Below are 19,540 nucleotides of genomic sequence, written 5' to 3' on the forward strand. Positions count from 1 at the left end.
AAAGAAGACTACTTTAATATATGGAAGAAAGCCGGGATTTTTTTTTACCACGAGCGGTTTAATTGTTAAAAATAATTACGTATGAAAAGAAAACTCACTTAATATGCACTTCTAATTCTGTGACTGCTTAGGAAAGGAAAGGGGCCAAAACAGTGATTAATTAATATCACACAGGCGTAGCTGTTTTGCAGCGAAAGGCCTTTCCCCTCGTCGCCGCTGCAGAGTTATCATCCAGCTCGAGGGCTGTGTAGCCAGGAAGGGATCTTGTTTATAAATTTATATGACGACCTTTTCTTTGTGTGCGCTTTAAAGTTGATATGGACAAATTGCAGAGGTATACAATTTAAGTAGATGCACTTTTAATCACCGATCATTAAAATGGTTATGTTAAATATACTCAATTACATGCATGACTTCACCCTAACAGTACTTCCTATTCTCCCAGCTGCTCACGTATTCCTTAACTATAGTCACCAGAAGAAACTCGATTATGCTGAATCCATACATTTCTATGGATTTCATCAGCCTAATTAATGCTTCAGTGTGGTCCGTGTGGCTGAATGGTCCCTTTGCTATTACTTGGGTAAGGAGGCAGTGGCGGAATGCAGARGGTCTTTCTTCCGAATATACCCATGGGGGTCACTCTAGGACTCTAATGGCAAAGGTAGCAAGTGTTAAATAGCAGAAACATGCAGAGAAAGGGAAGGCAGCGATGTAAAAAGGACATTGATACTGTAGGTATGCCCAACAGGTCAGTGATGATAATTAAAACGGTTACAGAAGGGAAGGTACATGGGAGGTTGCCACTGTTTGCAGCGCGCCTCGTTAAGAGCAAACAAACCCGATCGCTGGAATGCACCTTGCTGGGGGAAAAAAAATCTATCAGCAGAATTTGAGGCTAAGTGACTCTCCTACGCGAATGCCCTGTGTATTCTCTGAATCTTTCACAGGGCAAATGCGCATTTCTTGGGGGGAGCGGCGTTAGGGCCAGCGAGGCCTCCCGGGCCTCTCGTCCTGGCTGCTCGCGGAGGGGGAGGAATGGCAGGAATGGGTGATTTCCCCCCAGTTCCCCAGGCTGGTGCGCGCCTGCGACACGGGGACACGCTTTGGTGGCACAAGTCGCTCTCCCCCTCCTCTCCCGCATCTCCCTTCCAAAACTAAGAAGCGGTTAAAGTCAAAGGGACGTGTTGCAGCTTTAGCAGGAACAGCCAGCGCTGCTTTTGCGACCCGTCTTCCCATCGCAGCGTTCCGTGGGATCGCAAAGGAAAGAGGCAGCAGCATCAGAATCGCTGAGAAATTCATCGAGTTTTTGTGGTGGTTGTTGTTCCCACCTGTTGTGATCGAGGGCCACCCGATCAGCTCTTATGAGGCGTCGGGGGAAATCAGAGCTAATTTATTATCACCCCCGAGCTGGCAAGAAGACGGTGATGGATCCATGTCCTGACTTGGTGTCAGTGCCTTGCTGCAGCCTTCATCCTTGGAGTGAGAGAGCAGGGAAGATTTCAGATCTATAACCAAATTATAACCTAGGAACTTTATGCTTGTCATGCTAATTTAATGACTTTTATAGTAAGTGTAGACTTCCTGTCTTTTGAAATTAGCTCTTCAAAACGCTTTGTGTAATGACAGACACTAGACATAAGAGACAAATGCAGAAGCAATAGTGGGATAATAATCTGGCAAACACTATGCCATTTAATATTAAAACGGGGAACAAAGTGCATTAAATCTCAGCCGAGGTGTGCCCCAGTGTCCGATTTACTTGTTCCATGCCCTGACTCCTGCATGGTCCGAAAGGGGAATATCCCGGAGCAATCCCGTGCCTGCATTTCCTTGGAAAATGAGCTGATCCCAGGTGTGGGATGCAGAAAGCTTTTCATTAAGCCGAACGATCCCCTCGCCTTCCGGCGCTGCTCGCGCGTGTCCCAGCGCGGTGCCTATCGCGGTGATTTGCGCGGGCGGCGTCTGCCCGGCCGCCCCTGCGGAGCCTCGCGCGGCCCCTCGGCAGCGCCGTCCCCGGACGTGGCTCTGAACGTGCAAATCACCTGTGGCCCCGAGAGCAGCCCTGATCCAGGCATCTGCCCGGGAGATGCTCTCGATAACAAAGCGAGAGGCAAAAGCAAAGCTATAGGTGCGCTGCAGCCCGGGCGGCTCAGTCATTGCCTATAATTGTAAATAAGGTAAGTTCACACGACGATCGAGTGACGGGGGAACAAGAGGCCTATTTTAATCAGGTGGTTATCTCTCCTTGGTGGAGATCAGAGCTCCATCACTCCTGGCCTCCTCATTGTGTCCCCCCTGCTGGAAATGACAGCTCCTTCAGAAATAAGCAACTTGGTCCCTGGATGGGATTTCAGCTCTTTTGCACTACACATGTACCAATTGTCATTTTATAGCTACAGAGAAACCTCTAAATTATATAAGTGTATAAACTCGGCCTCATTAAATCCCCCCTTTTGGATAGCCTCAAGGTTGGRGAGTATATTACTGTAAGCCAGAAGAGACTTAAATTATATCCAAATGGAGATTGAAACATAGTGGTACTTAAGCACACTGCTTGTCTCAGCTATGGASGTTTCATCCTTCCCTCCCCTTCCTCCGTTTAGAGTGTTATAATATTACAAACGCAACAGTTTCCTTATGTCAAATCAAGTGATCTGAAATCCCGTTTCTTGATTCAGCTTACGGGCCCCTTTGTGATGGGGACAAAAATACCAAGATACGATCAGATGCTGTCGTCTGACCAAAGAGAAATTTATCGTTCGGCTGAGAGAGCTCCCTCATTTGTAGCTAAAAAGCTTTCCCTTCCAGAAGGCACGTGAACGTGCCGCACAAGTTGTTTTCTCGGCTGTGCGGATAAATAGGCGTGTGCGGACAGAGGGGACGGGGGGCAGAAACAGCCCCGGCTCAGAGCATGCCCTGCCTAGCGGCTGGTTTCGATAATAACAATAATAATGATGATGATGATGATGATATAAATGGCCATTTCGGTGGGGGGTGGGTCTGTGCTCCTGCCTCAGGCGGCTGCGGGGGCTGCTGGCTGCCAAGYCTCCAGAAGTTGGGTTTATGGGGCAGGGAGGGAGGTTTGCCACCCCCTCGGCCTTTTTGCACCCTGTGCAGCACCTGCGAGGGGCTCGTGCACACGCTCACACTCACCCTCACACTCACCCTCCCGCTCACACACAAAGTTTGGGAAGTTCCTCCGCAGCGGGGGCGGCGCGGGGCTGGGGCGGGCGCTGGAGCAGCCGGTCCCCCCGTCCCTCCCCCCGTGCCCCTCCTCGGCAGCGCCTCTCACCGGGGCGTCGCTCCCTCCCTCGCCCGGCGGTTGCTCTCCCCGCGCCGGACGCGCAGACAGCACGTTCCCAAACTTTGAAATGCCAAATCACGTTACGGCTCTGGCAGGAGGCTGCTTTCGGATCCGTGACAGCTGAGTTTTTCCTATCGATTATGTGACACTGCAGTTCATTTACACGGCTCAAAAGCTTAAAGCCACCGAAGCAGCCCCCAGTTTAACCCGAAATCCTAACAGAAAGTGAATCAACTTTCTGGCCAGTGTTTAAACTGATAGATCAGAACTTAATTCGGAGAGACAGAAAGGGAGAGAAACGACAGCACGGATTTATCTTGCCCGGCGTCCTCCGTCCAAACTTTAGAAACAGAGGCGTTGAAAATCCGGGGCCGCGATGTTAATTAGGAGCAGCGCGCGCTCGGTTTTCAGACATTGTGTGTACATATGTATGTGTATGTATATATATGTATATGTGTATATATATATATATATAGTTTTATTTTTCAAAGCAGATTATACCGCTGGGTTTTGTGAAAGCGTGTGCGGGTTTTTGCGCAGGGGCAGCGCGGCTGCTCCGCACTGTACCCAGGGACTGCCGCGACGGGAGGGTTCTTTTTGAGGGAGAGGACACACATTTTCCTCCCTCCGTGGGGCCGAGCCCCCCACACCGCCAGCTCGTTACCTTGGCTCCTTCGAGCGGGGACTCCCAGGAGCTCTGCGTGCGCCCCCGGCCCCGGCGAGGTTTCATTCCTTGCTGTTAGAGCCTGGGAACAATAAGGGACGTCGGACCGGGCTTTTATTGATTATTTGTCACCCTGTATTTGTCACTTTCAATAACTTTTCCTGAAGTTTTACTTACGGGCACTTGAGCTTTCGGATTAGGCCAGCTCTGCGGATTGCAGCGAGGGGTAATTATCCGCTGGCCTGCTTCCCTGCAGCCAGAGCTGGGCAGCCAGAAAGAAAAGAGCATTAACGTATAGAATGTGTAGGATCCGGCTTGAGCTACCCCCACCCACTCCCTAAAGCGCCGCCCGCTCCGAGCAAGAGACGAGAACAGCGCGGAGCTCGCCGGGGGGCAGAGCTGCTTCCCTCTCCGGGGGTCGCCCCGCCATCCTCCTCCCCTATCCTCATTCTYATCCCCATCCTCATCTCCATCCTCAACCCCATCCGCATTTTCAACCCCTGCCCCCTCCTCGAGTCGGTCCCGCGCAGGTTGCGCCCGAGCTGCGCTGGGGCGGCGGGGCGGTCGGAGCGGGGCCTCCCGGGAGCCTCCAAGGCCCCCAGCGGTTCCCAGCGCCGAGAGATGGACTCAGGCTCGGGAAAAAACAATCCCACCACAAACGTTGTCTCGGGAACCTTTGGACTTTCTCCACCGGCCAAATCCCAGGTATTAAATTAAAAAGMTGGCTCGAGCCACTGGCGGGGAAGCAAAAGCCGGGGATTTGTATTATGAAGATCGACTCTTCAAAAATGCCCGCCTGTCAGCCCGGACMGCATTTTCTCTGATTAAAGACTCGCATCGGCTGCCCCTGGACGCAGAGCGCCCGGGCACGTTGCGGCGGCAGGACCCCCCCACATCCCCCCTTTGTCCCACAGAGGAGCCGCGGCTGAGGAGGATGGGAGGCAGCTGAGACCCCCGCAGTCCCCCGTGGGTCCCTGCACACCGTGTCCCGGGCAGAGCCTCACGCCAAATCTCCCGTTCTCATAGATTTAAGCTTCTTTAAGAGGTGGAGGGATGGTCGCATCTTCCCCTAAATGAGCGAGAGCAAAGACCTCATCCCTGGCCATCCTCCTTCCCTGATAACTTTGCTGCATGTCCCGAGCAATGCGCACTCTTCCATATGTGCTCCAGCTATACTGGAGTATAGACACTCCCTATCATGTACAGGTTATCCTGTATCCTGTATCCTGTATCATGTACAGTATATCCTATCGTGTACCGTATAGTGCTTGATGCACTGAATCTCCTAGCACTGTATGTGGAGTGAAGACAGAGCCCAGTGACATGGGATTTAGTTACGGCGCAGTGCAATCTCCATGCTGATTAGGAGCAAAAGCAATTGGGGGCTTATTCGCCACAATGAACTAATAAAAAAATACTAAAGCAATAATCTTGGCCCCAAGTGGTCTAAATATTATTGTTTCAATCACACTGAGGGAATTCAGACTGCAAGTGTTAAGTACACAGCATCTGGGAGTCTTTTTGATCAAGACAGCAAGAGTTTCTAACCACTTTCCAAGCACTTACTGCCAGTTTAGAGACTTGTTAAACAGGGGCCTGAGATCTCCCATTTCAGGTCCAGATGTTTGAATCGTTGCCYGATCTATAATGCAAGACGCTCGGTGCTCAGCAGCTGTCGGTGCCAAGAGGCAACCGGACTGGTCAGCATCCTGCTAGATCTTAAAGACTTCCTGCTTTCCCGTGATTTATACTTGAAATTCCTAGAAGAGAGGAAGCAGCACAAAAGGTCCCTGAGCCATAAGCTGAGATAGAGGTGACACAGCCACGGAAAGCTCAGGCAAAATCTTCCCCAATCCTTTGCACTCTCCAAATCCCCAGCCCCCCGGGAGGTTGCTGAGCTCAAGGGTAGGGGTCGTTGGGAGGATTTGGGTGGCATTGGTGCCCTCGTGTCCTCTGAGCCATGTGAAATGTCCCCTCGGCCTCGCAGCTGGCAGGTGGTGCCCAGCGAGGGCAGCAGGAGGCCGCATCATGCAGGGCATGGCCCACATTATCCTGGGCACTGAAGAGTCCCCTGTACCTCCAAGTGGGCGACTCGGGAGATGCTGGGTTTGCCGACGGCTCTCTATGACTCCAGTCATCGCTAAACCGGAGAGGACCTCATTTCCTGCCAGCCACAAGGGCTTTTAATAAGGCTGCCAGGGGTGCCTGGCTGCGGGAAGGACAGTCAGTGTTTGTCACCGGGGAATGAGCTGGCATCACCGCTYGCCTCTGAGTCAACGACCTGGCGAGCCCCGAGCATGACTTCATAAATCCTGCAGCTAGAGGAAAGGCGCRCGCCTCGCTGTGCGGCGCTGGCCAGAAAGAACACGGAGAAAATGAAATAAAATGCAACAAACGCTTCTGTTCTTCCCACCAGCCCCTTGATCAGTCATTCATTATTTCCGTTTGTGTTAGTTCATACTAAAAAAAAAAAAAATCCGTAAAACCATCTTGTGTAGACATAATAAAAACTCTAATCATAAAAAAAAATCTTTTAATGAGASACTCAGCCCTTTCTCTAACAAATCCCTACTACTTGGAGAACAACATTTAAATGTTTTTAATTGAAATTGTTCTCATTATTAATTCCAAATTGCTAAATAATATTATCCCATAGCTATCTATCTATTTGGCACCGAGGCATGACATTTCCAGGCATTTCACATGACATTTCCAGGCATTTGGTCAGGTTTGGAAAGAGAAAGAGCCCTTTACAATTCCCGTATTCACTTTTTTTAAAAAAACATTAGGTCTGTTGGTCAGCCTTCTTTTTTTTTCCCTTCTAGCAAAAATGTAAAATAAAACTAGGACAAAAGATGGGGTCTGTGCTTCTTGCTTTTCACACGCAAATCTCTCGCTTTATTTCGCCCTCGTAGGATCTCTAGCGTTTGAGCAAACTCAGCAGCTCTCCCCTCCGCGCTGCCAGCAGAGGAGCCCAGCCCGAGAGCAGAGCAGCGATCTGAATATTCATATTTAACTCTTCAAACAACAGAAGATACTTCAAACCCATGTGTGAGGCAAAATGACATTACACTTTCCATCATTAAACCTCTGTTTAGCTGTACTCCAGAAATGAGTAGTTCATAACAAGCTGGGGCTCTGATTGACAGTTTGCCAGCAGAAGCCCTTAAGTAGGATTTTTTTTCAGCTATAACATAGTGTACTGTTCTTTGCTCCCTTTAGCAAGTGTCTATTTCAAGCTTGGGAGTATGGGGAAAATTTACATAAAAGTTTCATATATAACACAGGGGTGCTCTGAAATTAAGAAGCAATATTTTTTTCTCTCTCTCTCTCTCTTTTTTTTTTATATAAAGGTTGCACTTCATTTTCCTGTTTGCTTAGTGCCCTCCCTGATCCCTTGATGCATTTTTGAGCATTTTCAGTCATGCTCACAAGCCCTTTGCTTATCTGCTAAATTTTAAGTGTGAAGTGACTAGTGTTCAAAGTGCCTGAAAAAAACAACAGTAACAATGTCTGACAACTATTCCATTTTTTTTCTCCTATTAAATAATATTTCATGGTACATTAAATGGGTTACACAGTCTCTGCTTTAAAGACTTAAGCAGTATATTGCCACACACTTAAAGTTTTCATCAAGCAGCTGCTTTTTAAAGGGAAAAATAAACGCTGAAGACAGCCAAGAATCTTTCATCGAATCTTTTCCCAGTTTGCTGTGAATTCAATAGTAAACGGTAATCATTTGGAGACAGAAACAGAATGAAAAATAAATATTATTTCCCAAGAAAGGATGTCATTTGTGATTGCAGGCAGATATCAGAGAAGCAGTTTGTTAAATCTTGTTAAATCTGTTGATCTGTTGCACTTTTTTTTTCCAGAAGATGAAATACTTTTAGTCGGAATTTCTTCCTCAATGGCAGCTCTGGAGGTAGCAGCTCCTGCCAGAGCAGCCTGAGCGGAGGAACAAACAATTAAAACATTTACGTACTTGATTCTTGATAGACATCTCTGTGAGGCCGGTCCTTTTTTTTTTTTTTTTTTGCCCCCACTCTTAATTTTTTTTTCCTTTTTTTTTTTTTTCCTTTCGGTAAGAGGGGATAAGCTTGGAGTGGAGTGCCCAGTCACCGTGGCAACTGCCAGAAAAATTCTCCTGAAGTTTGAAGGGGTCAGCGAGCGGGGTCACCAACTCTGGCCCCTCCGCRCGCCGGGGCCGGCGGGCTCCGTCCCGCGGCGGCCGGGGCCGAGCGCTGGGAGGTTGGTCGCTCCCGCGCTGAGATAAATTTTTGGAGTCAGTTCACGGCCCGGGCTCTCCAGGTGGCCTCCAAAATCGATGGTGACCCGGTGACCCTGTCGAGCGGAGGCAGAGCATCCAACCTAAGGGAGGATTTAGCCAGGGCCGACAGCTTTCCGCTGAGTGTTATTGGGGACAGTGCAAACAGTTTGGGAAGCGAGGAGGTAGGTATGAGGAGCGGAGGTCATTAAAAGCATATTAAAAACAAATTTTTGAAATCCTCGTTAGCGGAAAGTTCTTATTAGCATCAGTCGGGCCTTAAATGAGCTGTTTTGGCAAGGACYGGTTTTGTCCTGCCCTAACAATATYGTGTCCGGAGTTTCGGTGCATTAATATATGAAAAAAAGACGTTTTATAATTTGCAGACAGCCTCTAATATTTTGTCTACATCTGGATTTCAGGCGCATAAAAGAAACAGGCTGATACGTGGAAAAGCGTGTTTACAAAGTACATTTTTTTCTTATTTAAAAACACCACAAAGTAGCTTCTTGAAGCAGGTTGTCTATTTTAAGAAGTATCTCCTCTAATGTGTGCATTCTCCTTGGAGCCAAAAGGCTTTTCATGGGCATAATTTTATATTTGAACTAGGAAACAAAGTAATGTTCAGAGGAAAGTGCAGGAACTTCACGGGCTACTTCCTTCACCAATGTGTAATATAGATAGACAGGCAACAGATTTGCTTATATATTTTTACACAGGAGGGCTGTGGTCATGCTAAGCTTGCAGCTATAGAAGAAATGATGTTTTTCCCTTAAGATTTAAAGCAGCACAAGCTGCGAGGGGAAGGGGAGGCTGCTGCAGAGGTCTGATATTTAAGGAAATTGATAAATTTGAGCTTTTGGGCAAGTTGTGCTCCTGTTTAACTGTCCTGTTTTATTACTATTCACACTAAAACCCAAGTCGGCCCCTGGTTCTCACATGAGCAGCGGGTACCGTCAGTCAGGCAAGTGCAACTACACAGAGAGGCAAAGCACCATGTRCAAGGTGGAAAATCGCTCTCAAGCTTCATGTGACTTCAAAATACTTCAGAAAGATGAAAAATGTGTTAATATTAGCTCTTGTTTTTAGGAAAAAAAAATAAGCAGAATTGCCCAGGAATTTTGCCAGTGTGATCCCTCAAGTGTCTTGTGGGGAAGGTCCCAGCTCAGCTCCCACTTGTCAGTGCTAAGKCTGCTCATCCATGGAGCTGCTGAACGTCGGGCACAGTCCCACTACATACGTGGGATGTATGTGCAAAATAACACTGTCCGTGGAGGCCTCGTGATTACCACAACGAGAGCCTCCAGCTCTTCACTGCAGGGAGGAGCTCCTCACTCTGCACAAGTCCATGGAAACCTGCTGGCTAAAGTGCTGTGTTTCGGATTGTTTTAACGTATGTACGTCCTGGTGGCATGGGTATGGAGTGTCCTGGTTCTGCCTAACGAGTAGGGTGTTGTTGGTAGAGCTGCTCCCCCACTGGAACTTCTCATGAAGATCACCCCAAACTTGGCCAACGCTTCAGACTTGGGAAGAGGACTCACTGGCATAGGAGCCTCGAGAGCTTTGGCCTGCTGCACTCTCCACTGAGTTGGTTTCTGGAGATTCTACAGAATTGCCAGCAACAGCAAATTCAGAAATGTCACTGAAACAAACATTGGGCTTGCATCTTTCCATCTTTCCATCTTTCCATCTTTCCATCTTTCCATCTTTCCATCTTTCCATCTTTCCATCTTTCCATCTTTCCTACACCTTCGTCTTTTTCAGTTGTTCATCACTAGTACATCTAGGATGCAAAACACTTGTTGGTGCGTATGACAGCAGTGGCTGAAGTGAGAACATTTCTCTCTGTCATTCCCTTTGGCTCAGTGAAGCGCTCTCTTCAAATAACAATTTGATTCCTTGAAACATTTTCTCAAGTGTGGGCAATTTTAGTTGAAAGAGAATGATATACATGAACAGCCTTAATATGGTCAGAAATCACCAAAGACTATGGTCTAAGTAGTTCCCAAACTGTCATATGGATCACTGGTAATCCATGAGGCCTTGAGAGGTTCGCTGCAGGTGGTCTGTGGAACTCTATTAAATAATAATGCTTATAGTCTTCAGTTAAAATTTTGATGCTAAGAGAATGTGGCAATCTGCGAGAATTTTTGAGAGCTTTTTGCCCCAAYGTCTGGGGGTGTCTGCTTTAGGTGAGTGTATCTCAGCCTGTGGTCCATAAGACACCAGAGTGTGTTCTGAGAACGTTTTCAAATTAAATTCCCCTTTCTGAAGAAAAATCAAAACAAAATGCAGGAAATAGAAGTAATAAATGATCACCAAAGCCTAAGGGTTGTTTGTACTTGATTGCAGCTGAAGCCACTCTTGCAGAGCTGCACGGGGACTCAGATGCGCTGCTCTGGACAGTGGCATTTCTCCACAACCTGGATCGYGAATTTTGAAGGTCTTCCTCTTTCTGGAGGAAGCAGTGAGGTTGAGCAAGAGCCCAGAGCAACCTTTGTGGCAGGGTTACAGGAGAGCTGCTCCTTTGGGAAGCCACTGGGAGCTATAGGAAGTTCTTAATCSTTCCCTGCCTACGGGACTGTCATTTATAGACCTGCTATTGTCTCATCTTTTATAAGGATGTTTCCTTATATTAAGGTTCCAAGAGCAACCGGACTTGGTCATGGTTCACAGCTACTTGTTTGTAGCTTAATGCCCATCTGATATGCTGTTCATGTTTTCACTTCTCTCCTGCACAGCATACTGCACATATGGATTGACTTATGTGATATRATTCTCCAAACATTTGTTCATTCATTTCTGTATTTCTTTTAGTCTTTCTTTTTTCTTTTTTTTCTTCAGTTTGTCTATGTGTCTTGATTTTGCATTAACTTAATTTATACAGCTAATGTGATAGCACAAGTGGAATTTTATTCATTTAGCTGGTTGCTTCGTGCTGGTTGTAATACTGYACAACTTTATCTTGAAGAAAGGCCACAGAAACTCACTTTCATAAAAAGCTTCTGTGTGTTGTGTTGTCACTGAGTGAAATACTTTTTTATATAAAAATAAAATCTTTAAAATCCCTATTATCGTAAAACAAGAACGAATTCTACYGTGAGCAGATAAAATGGAAGTGCAGATTATTCTGGATGCACAAAATTTAGCTTGAGGTTAGTGGTGGTTTAATTGTAGGATTTTTTTTTCTTCTTTTTTTATTGCTATTCATACAGACAATCATTGTTTTCCTCTTTGATTTATCTCCAAATTGGCCCTGCTCAGAGTCCCGTTTCTGGCGATCTCAGCAACATGTGGGGGCCTGGCAGGCTCGCAGGGACATTTCCATCCTTCCCGTACTGCTYGTTCTTCTTGCTCTTAGGCCAAGTGCGCAGCCCCTTGTTTCTCAGGATCCTTTAATGATTCCTCCCCGTCGCAATCTGCCCCACGGCTCTTCCAGACTCCAGAGCTTTCCTCATGGGTTTTCAAACCAATCTAGAAGTAGTTACTGAAATAAAAGCAGGTGATCCAGCGACAGGGTGATATTCTACCACTGCCTTGCTGCTCTGCAAGATCCCAGCTCTTTGTCTGTAAAGCAGGAATAACAACAACTTCGTAAAGTGATGGTGGGCATTTTGCTCCATGCCTTGCATGCAGAGAGAGTTGGGCTTTTAAACCACCCCTGAGTACATAGCGTGCATAAGCAGCGGTCGAATTTTCCTTTTCTTCCTCRTACACTGCCTCTTTGCTGGAAAAAACCCAGACAGGCGATGCCCTGTGCTCCAGGGCCCCGTAATTTCTGCGTGCTCTGGACAGCGCGTAGCCTTGCTGTGGTCATGAGTTGGCCAGTGCTCATCGAACCGAGTGCTCCCTTTCTCGCTGCTCCTTGGTTAGCAGTTCCTCTCGCTGTTCAGTTGCTCTTGCACGCTCTTGTAGTTTCCAGTTATGTAACCCATCTCATTTTGTGAATATGTGAATTTAGCAGCTGTCACTGTCAGCAGTGGCTGTGTGGGGTTTTTTTTTTTTTTTTTTTTGGCAAGCTGGCATTACTCATCAGTCTCATGGTAGTTTTGTTTGAAAAATGCTTGTGTTAGAAAAAGTGGATTTATCAGCTCAGCACTGTATGGTGCTAGCATGCAGCACAACAAAAGACAAGTGCTCATTTCAGTAGCGCTTGCAGCATTTCATGGGGCCCCCAAATAGGCTGAACAAGGCTTCTCTGGCAACTAAAACCAAGTACAGTGGGAAACTGTTAAAGTGGCAGTGTCACTGCCTGGAAAAGGGATTCTACTTTCTCCTTTCTAACAACATACCAACATTTATTGTGTCTTTCTGCTCTTTTTGCTTTGTTTTTAATGACTGTGATAGGAATTTCACTGAAAATTTGGGGGAGGGGGAAGAGGCTTATTTCACAGTTCTGTGCTCTTCCAAGTGAGTTTTTCTCACAGTTTCTGGGCACACAGACCAAACTGTCAGTCTGTCCTTCCCAGAGTGGTTCCGTTGTACGGGGAAAAATAAGATACTTGCTTTATTTTTTTTTTAAGTAATAGTATAGTCAGTCATTCTGCAGCCTTTCAGGGAGACCTCACTCCTTGTTTAAATCAGTTTATTTTCAGCAAGCTTTGCTGCGCTTATGCTTCCCTTTGGAACTGGCACTTTGGAATGCAAATACAATGTGGAAAGTGCCCTGTCTTTAACTGAATGTGTCAGGTGGTTAAAATCATGCTTTAAAACACATCGTTTCATACTGCAAATATATCTAACTGTACCTACATGTTCTTGGATCAAATTCATCACTATTTATTTATGCTCTCTGCTTACATTCTAAATAGAGAGTGAAGATAAACCCGCAAGTTTCACTTTGCCTGATAAATTCTCTTTTGCATTTTCAGGTTCTCCAATATGGACATGATGCCATGAAGTCTGTATTAGAGACGTAAGAGGGAAACATTTTCTGGAAAAGACCTTTGTTATTAGATGTAAGTTTTAGGAAAGGGTCAATTTTATAAAATGCATATTCTGGACTAACTGCTTCCCTGAAAGATTTTATCATCTATGAAACTGCATAATTTGCACACAGAAGGCTCATAGGTATCCAAAGTTTGGTATGATTAGCTGGCTGGGATTCAGTGAGATGGTTGCATTTCAGCTTCCCTCCTAGAAAGCTGGGTGCCTTTTAGACTGTTTCTGGAGTATTATGAGCCAATTGGAGGCTTTTGGTTCAATAGGCAAAGCACAGCTAAGAGGGCAAAATGATGCTTTGAGGAAGCAGGAGAGTGGTTCAGGAGTTCTCCCATCCTTTGGCTTGGAGGGGTTGTCTGAATGCTACAGAGCGGTCCATGTGCTGGTCCACGTGGGAACCAGGCTTTGGGGGCACGGAAACTGTTCAAGGTCTCCCATCACTGGTTCTCTGATGCCTCCATGTAATGTCCCGTTGCAAAGTGGTGTGAGCTTGGTCATCTGTCCTCAGGGCTGCAAGTGCTTGGGATGACCTTCGTGACTCCCTGTGCCCTGATGTTTGTAGCTCATCCTCTCCTCACCTGGCAGTGCTGTCAGGATACCTCAAAAAGACATGAAAAACTTAAAGGTGTGTGTGTAGTTTTTTAGTTTAGAGATGCTAAAACACACAGAGAATTCCCACATTGACCCAGATTTCTCCCACACGGATCACAGCAAAGCTGTGGTCATTGACTTGACTGATGGGACGTGGAGTTGAGGATGTCTCAGGACAGGCTCCTTAAACCTTGGCTCGATGGGCGACATCATAGCCAGGCCCTGATACATGAAGGGCTTTATAGAAGTAACAGCACCGATTTAAAAGCAGCCTCCCAGGTTTAAAACCAGCCCCGGCAGGTGTAATGTGATCCCAGCCAGTGAGTAAACACGCTGCCGCCTTCCCGACAAGCTGCACCGGGAACTCTGCGAGCTGGGAATTGCCACGGATAGTTGTGCTGCTTCTGAAAGGTTAGTGAAAATAGACAGTCCCATGTCACTGTACCCAGCACCCCGTATGTCTTGGCTGTCACCCCTATATCTGGCCGAGGTTGCCCACACCATTTTACACCAGACTGTCTCTCTGTGGTGAAGAAGGTGCATTTGTATGAGGAGAGTCTAGGCCAGACCTAAGGGCTTGTCCAGCTGTCGGATCCCCAGGGAGCACCCAGAGGGTGGGTGCAGGGTCTGCGACCCTGGTGCTCCAGCTCTCCCCCCATGCATCTACTCCCGCTGGCAAATCATTTCTATCCCCCATATCCCATATATCTGTATCCCATCCTGGCCCGGAAAGCCTCTTCCCCTCCTCCCCAGGCCCTCACTCTGGTTACTCATGAGTTATGATAACATATAAGCAGCTTAGAGAATTCTTATCGGAATAAGTTGAGCACAATGCGACATTTAACTCTTAATGACAGCCACCTCTAACTGTGAGTGACACATTATAAATTATGTTTGAACTGCATTTTTTTTCCAGGGGCAGATATTCCCCCTGCCACCCAGCCAGCCCTGTAGAGTTGCACTTGTGGCCTTAATCCCACTTGGATGTGTGCCCCGCTGCCTCCACTTTCCGTCACTTGGGTACTTTCGTAGTCTTGAGCAAGTGAACAATCTTTGTTTCTGTACCTTATTAGGCCAGAGACCACAGCAGCGCGCGATGGCATCAGCAGGCCCTGCAGGCAGGATTCTCGGCAGACACAGCCAACCTCCAACAAACCCCTTTTTATCCTCCTGTTTCTAGGAAGAATTATGATGGTGGTGCCCTGCTGTTGATCAGTCAAATCTGTGGTGGGCCCAGAGATAAGTCCTGTAAGCGCGGGGTACTGTGAGACAGCGGCTCCCATTCATTAGTGGCTTGTGTGCGAGGAGCCACCAAAGGGAGGGGGCTGGCGAGGGGCAGAGCAGCTGCAGCACGCGGCCGCAAACAACACGACTCATTCTTGGGAGCCCAAACTTTCTCATTTGCTGCTGGCTGCACTGAAATTCCTCCTGATACCCTGGTGCCCTCGGTGCCTCTCCCCGCGCTTCCCGAGTGGGGCTTCCGAGAGGTCCCCGGAGCCCGCGACCATTCTGCTGCGAACCAAAAAATGCTGAGGGTGGTTGGATGGGGGATGAGGAGGGGGACGCAGCGGTCACCCGACGTCTGCAGGCTCTGGCACAAGGAGGTGGTGGCCGTTGGGACGGGTCATCCCACTGGGGAACGGCTGGGACTTGTATCGGGTTGTGTGGGGACTAAACACGGCAGCACGTGGGCTGCAGTGCACGCGAGAACTGCAGACGTCCTTGCTGATTTGGAGCCTGGTGGGATGTTTAGAAACTTTCACCTTCCTAAAAGAAAAAAAAAAAGAAAGGAAAAAATGATAGACCATCAAGTTTATCATTTCAAGTTTATCAAAAAGATAAACCATGCAATAAAAACAGCAAAWTTATTTGGCTTATTTCTATCATTTTTCCATCAGTTCTAGGAAGTAGTCTAGTGTAATATTTCCTTATTGTCTCAGTTTGGAAACTGCTTATGGACATGTACATTTAAAATATACTAACTATAATTTAAGATGTTGCATATATGAGGACCTCAGTAATTACTGATACATAGCTATGGATATGTTGATGCTTTAACATCTCAGACTTGGTTCGTATGATTTGCTGTAGAATATTTCGACCAGGAATTAAAATTATTGTGTGCATATTACATAGCTGCACTGACAGAGCAGAGTTTTGTGCTAAAGTAGATTTTTTTTTTACAAGAAAAAGACCTTAATTTCAGGAGGATCTGTTCGGAAAGGCTGCTGAGCCCCTGTAGGAATTCGCACTGAAGCCTTCTGGCTGGGACCACATTAGAGCCATCTCCTAACATTTGTATAGACCAGGACTACTTAAGTGGCAAATCCAGGAAATTTNTTCCTTCCTTCCTTCCTTCCTTCCTTCCTTCCTTCCTTCCTTCCTTCCTTCCTTCCTTCCTTCCTTCCTTCCTTCCTTCCTTCCTTCCTTTCTCTATAGGTAGTCAGTTAAAAAGAAGATATATAATCTTTATAATCGAAAATCTCCATACAATCTCTGTGTCCCACGTGGAGACCTGCTTCATTACAACTTGTTGCTCCCACTTGTTTCAGCTATAGCTACAGCTATATGTATGTTTATAGATACAACACTGATGTTTGATGGATGAAGCAAATTTTTTTTCCTGAGTAGGTTCCATAAAAATACTTTGAATAATTAGAAATAGATGTTTTATGATATTCTTGAGAATCACTAACTATATTTTCATAGTGTTTTAAAATATTAATATTCTAATTTTGTTGTTTTTTTTTTTTTTACCTAGGATTCTAGTGCTGTTTGACAGAGGTACCTGTGGATAACCCGTGTCTCTTCCTACGCTTTCAACACTAAAGAAACCTCAAGAAGTCCTGGGGTTTTCGGATCTAACCAACTGAAATTGGAGGAAATGAATTGGTTCCCACTGAACTGATGCAAAAWCTTCATCTGAGGAAAACAGTCAAATTGGTCCACAAAATGTCTTAATGGGGGTTATTTAATCACTCAATCCAGTTTTCTTTGAAAAAGGATATGTCAGTGATGTTCATCCACTAGCTGAATCGAAATTATAAAAACATCCCTTGTAGAAAATATATGTGAGCGGACAACAACTGCAGATTTATCTTGCAGTATTCCTAAACTAGATGAAATGTAAATAAAAAGGCTAATCAGGCCAGAATATTTTTAGTCCTTTAGAGGAAACTATATCTGATGCTACTTAATTAGGAATGACTCTTAAATAATGATTTGACTGTTTCTTGCAGAGAAATTAAGTACCTACTGATTTTTTGTTTTTGATGTAACAAAACTCTGATCTGAGGCTTGCAAGCAAAAATCTATGTTTATAAATTTTAGCTGTTKACTAATCTGTGTAAAAGAGAGGTTAAAAGTTTTTACATCTGTTTTGTTGGTAAATTGCATAATATTGCATTGAAATTCTYGTCAATATAAAATTACATTTTGTGCTTTTTCTATCTACATGAGATAATTCATCAGCAGAAGGTGCGTGCACACCCACAGCCCATGCAGGTGCAGGGCACTGTGGCACTGGAGTGGGTCTTATATCCTGCCCRCATTGGTCTTATATCCCAGCTAGATGGGACATTTAAGTTGAGCAAAAGGCACATTTGCCTCTCCAAATAAACAGAATTATAGTTTGAAGATATGACTCGGTGCTGAAGAGCTTATGCTGTGTAGTAAAAGAGAGAGAAAGGACTTTGCTAAAGAACAACGGCTAGCAGCATTTTGATCCATTTTATATGTTCCTGCTCCTTTTCCTTCTTGTATTTAATACAACTTTCTAAGAACTTGCACTGCTCGTTTAGACAAAAAAAAAAAAAAAAAAAAAAAAAAAAAAAAAAGCACACACACACAAAAGGTGACTTTGCATTTATTCCCTATCAGCAAACCAGCTTATAATGGAAAATAGTGAGGAATGTCACAGGCAGTTCCCAACCAGCTTTCCTTCTATGAAAAAGCTGAAGATTGCTAAACCCACCCACCTCCCCCTCAAAAAAGGAGAATACTTTTCCTTTCAGATTTATTTGTATCATAAATTTCTTTTCCAGTTGATTTCAGGTCTTTCATCAGATTTTTGGTACTTCATAAAAATGCATTTTCAAATCAGTGCTGACATTTCAAAGGATTTGGGGGGGAATGTTCTTTAAAAGTAATGATGTCGTTGGTGTCTGTTYTATTTGTAAACATGCAATTTGTGCTCTGATAACATTAAAGTATTTTTTGCATCGGTCGTTGTGTGTTTTAATGACCTGTATACCTGCATACCACAGCGGTCGTGATTTTGGGATCCTGCGTGGGTAATGGGGTGTTGCTGGAGCCAGGACTGGCTGCGCTACCCGGGTCTGACGAGCGGCTTTCACTGCAGCAGCGTTTCCCTCCCTCTGCCCAGGCCGTCTCAGCGCCTTCGGATCTAGCTCTGAGTGCAAACAAACAGTGAGCAGTAAGAAAATAAAGCAGTAGATTTTAAGCTTTTGCCCCGAGAATGATCAAAAGCAACATTTAGATTCAAAAGACACATTTTTTTCCCCTTGAAAAGGATGTTGCATTAAACATTCTGGCCAGCTCTAGGTTGAAACCAGCTCACTTTTCCTTTTTAGATTCAAATTTAAGCTAGTTTCTGTGTGACCATTTTAAAGGGACACACACACAGCATAACTCAACACCATGCTTGACTCTTACCTCCTGCTGGGAAGGATACCTTAACCCCACTGTTGCTGAAAAGAGGAGAGAGAAAAATAGTTTGTTTTTCTGTACACTGCTTCCCATGGCCGCTTGGCATTACTTAAGAAAAGCGAGTTCACAGTCCCTCTGTGTGGTGGGTGACCCTGCAGTTTGCACGGTACTTTCCATACCTCCATGGCTGTAGACCAGCAAAACCCTGAGCAAAACTCTGAAAAGTGAAGCAAATGAGCTGTCTGCCCTCAGAAAAATCACCACATGTGCTATATGGCCTCGCTATATGAAAAGAAGATTGGTTGCTAGATGATCTTGTGGAACATGAAGCTGTCAACAATTACTTGAAAATGTGCTAAGCTCCCTGCATCTGCCAGGAAAATTGTAACATGAACTGGTTTTGTAGAAACTGCTTAAAACACAGTTGTGAAATTTAGGTAGGTAGATCTGCGACCATTTCTCTCTTATTTTTTATTCTAAGGAGAAATYGGGATTTTTTTTTGTTTTTAAGCAGTATACCAGGAAAACAGACCACGGCCACCCAGAATAACCACATTCCAAAATCTTCCCTATGTTTCTCCCTTCAGCCATCCCAGCTGAAAGCTTTTGTAAGCATGTGGGGGCAGCACTGACCTTTCCATTCTGTTTATATTATGACGAGCAAAATAAAACAGCGGCCGGGGATGACCTGAGCTGGTTGGAGCTGCCTGGAGAAGTTACGAGCAGCTCTAATTGGAGGCTTTTCCCGTGCTGGCCGGTCCTGCCGTGGGACGCCGGCTTGGAGCCAGCAGGGATATTCACTGGGTTGTAATCAGTGCAACAAGAGGTTGGGGACCGTCCTGTTCTCAGTCGCCTTGTGGCTGTGTGGTCTTGGTCCCCAAGAGTCAAACAAAAGCTTTAAGTCCTCATATCCTTGGCATTCCATTTTCTTTTTTTCTATATAAAAAAAGCAAAGTTTGTTTGCTGTAAGATCAKGCTTGCATCTCTGTCACTGCCTAAAGGTGCAACCAGGGCAAAGTGGCAGCCGCTGCCCAGTGCAGAGGCCGCATCCCACACGGCTCCCATCTGCCCCGTCGGAATCAAGGGCAGTTTGCAGCTTTCG

General features: G+C 45.9%; 1 long non-coding RNA gene across 3 annotated transcripts in view; it reads left to right on the forward strand.

Annotated features, from left to right (window-relative positions):
* LOC112952516 overlaps positions 1 to 17,517 on the forward strand; it is a 104,199-nt gene extending 86,682 nt beyond the window's left edge. For all 3 annotated transcript variants that reach the window (XR_003250410.1, XR_003250409.1, XR_003250408.1), the window contains 2 exons: positions 13,110 to 13,196; positions 16,532 to 17,517. This is a non-coding gene — a long non-coding RNA (uncharacterized LOC112952516). The remainder of the gene's footprint in view (positions 1 to 13,109; positions 13,197 to 16,531) is intronic.
* Positions 17,518 to 19,540: the final 2,023 nt, after the last annotated feature.

The sequence above is a fragment of the Nothoprocta perdicaria genome, unplaced genomic scaffold (genome assembly GCF_003342845.1).
Source record: "Nothoprocta perdicaria isolate Ctin4 unplaced genomic scaffold, notPer1 scaffold_4, whole genome shotgun sequence".
Classification (NCBI taxonomy): domain Eukaryota; kingdom Metazoa; phylum Chordata; class Aves; order Tinamiformes; family Tinamidae; genus Nothoprocta; species Nothoprocta perdicaria.